Source organism: Triticum aestivum, chromosome 2D, assembly GCF_018294505.1.
Source record: "Triticum aestivum cultivar Chinese Spring chromosome 2D, IWGSC CS RefSeq v2.1, whole genome shotgun sequence".
NCBI classification, from domain to species: domain Eukaryota; kingdom Viridiplantae; phylum Streptophyta; class Magnoliopsida; order Poales; family Poaceae; genus Triticum; species Triticum aestivum.
In genome coordinates, this window is record NC_057799.1 from 640,425,481 (window position 1) to 640,427,564 (window position 2,084).

The 2,084-nt window shown below is 50.6% G+C and overlaps 1 long non-coding RNA gene across 1 annotated transcript; it reads right to left on the bottom strand.

The window, feature by feature from the left end:
- Positions 1–635: 635 nt before the first annotated feature.
- LOC123050687 (uncharacterized) lies at positions 636–1,167 on the bottom strand. Its single transcript, XR_006423816.1, has 3 exons — positions 1,041–1,167; positions 800–962; positions 636–712 (listed from the first exon to the last, which is right to left on the bottom strand). It is a non-coding gene; the product is annotated as an uncharacterized lncRNA (long non-coding RNA).
- Positions 1,168–2,084: the final 917 nt, after the last annotated feature.

A 2,084-nucleotide genomic window follows, 5' to 3' on the forward strand; every position in this document is an offset into this window, starting at 1 on the left:
AGACGCAAGGTCAGGGGGCATTCTCTGCGGTGGCAAAGGGACGTCGACCGGTTCAGACGTGAGATCAGGGGGCGCAGCTTCACCGGCATATGCCCCTGAGTTCGGAATTTCTTCAGAAAGGGTAGCAGGAGACGTGCACCTCAAAGTTTCAGACCCGCACAAGCCAGCTGATTTGTTTTCTGCTTCTTCCTCAGCCATGGCATTCAGTTCTTTCTCCAGGGCTAGCAGTCGCTGCACGGCGTGGTTGAAGAGCGGGATGCTCATATTGCCAAGCTTGACAACCTGCAGAGCACGCACATATAAAATGTTGTGCCTAAACGTCTTAGACACCCCCAGGTCCGAGTCCTTCTGATAACATTTTAAGTGATCAGGAAGGACATCACGGGCATCCCTACTCCACCTTTTCAAAATGTAATGACTAGGGATTCGGCACACACCAACGTGCACCATCACCTGAAATGGGGACTAAACTCACCTTGCTTCTGATTCTGGTATACCAAGACGTTCCACCACCAGGTTCACACTAACTCCATGCTCGAGTGCGCTGATAAATAGCCATTGAAAAAAATTCAGGACACTGAAAATGTCTGTTTCTTATGTGATTTAACACGCGCCGTTTTATGATGATTTCGTACCTGATCCCCGGCTGCTCCAGAAATCCCATTATCATATCAGTGAGATTTTCTTCCTCGGCCTTCACACTCAGACGACGCTGGCATGGATCACAAAAAAGAATGGTGAGCAACCTGCTACTCTGGACTCTACACACACTACACGATTTGATCTGATTTTAACCAACCTCTGGCACATGGCGTGCAGTGCTAGCCAGCGGTGCGGATGCGGCAAATGGGACGAGAGCAAGAGAGTGCACGACGCGTTTAGCATGGTCGCTTCGCATCATCAGATGAACATAGATGCAGTCCAGGAAATGATGAGTGATATCGTTGAAATTTGTTACCACACTGAAACGGGGTTAATAATCACGAACACATGGTTTCAATATGATAGCACTACCATAACAACTTACAAGTCATGCTAACCTCAATGAATAGGCTGCAACTACGGGCACGCCGAGCTCGGCACGCAAGCGACCGGTTAATTTGACGTACACGCCATCACTTTTGGTTTGATAGAAAGGCACGAACAATGACATCCACAAACTTAATCAATCTGCATGTTTTTGGATCCATAGAGAATTAACCCACAATCACGCTCGCTGCTTTGGTTACCTGATGCTCACTGAACACATGACATCGATGCCGTTCTGGAACCTGAAAAGAGGCAGATATGTTGGTCAGGCTAACAAAGTGCCAGACATGGGTGAACTGGGTGGGGCGGGGGAGGGGGGACAAGCTGTTCTTGCTGTCCACACTCACCAGACGCGTGCCTTGACGCAACCCGTCCCGTCGGCCAGGGTGAAGAAGACGGAGTTATCAGACACTTGCTTATTCACCATTCTTCCTAGCAGCCTGACCTGCAATTAGCGAAAGAGTTAGACATATGTCTAGTCACCTTTGGTGATATAGGATTCAATACTCACCGTAGTCACCTCCACGCCCGTTGCAGTGAGATAGTTCGACGAGTCAATGATCCCTGTGCCCATGTCTTTTATCTGCTTCGCGGTGCATGGAATCAAGGTGTCCGGCGGTGCGTCCTTAGCAGAGAAGTGGCGTCAAAACACAAGAGCTTAATGTACGCCGGCCGGAGCGCCGGGGAGGGCATGGATGAAAGCTTACCTTCCACCTCGTAATGCCGCCTCCGTTGCCGTCCGGGATCCATTCAGCCCGGAGGAGGGGATCAACACCGGCGCCGTGCACGCTCGGCACCATGAAGCCTGAAGGATCCCGGCTCATACTTCCGTACGCGCTAACTAGTATGATGGCTGCACCGCTCGACGGGGGAGGTCGTGAGAGCATATTATACGAACAAAGTTTACAGATGGCTTTTAATTGCGTCGCCGGACGAGTCAACTGACACTCGCACAGGCCTGTACGCACGCGTCTTACTACGGCAGGTCGCGAAACTGTATACATGCATTCAGAGACCAACCCAATCTCATGAAACTGAAGCCACAGCAGGACTGA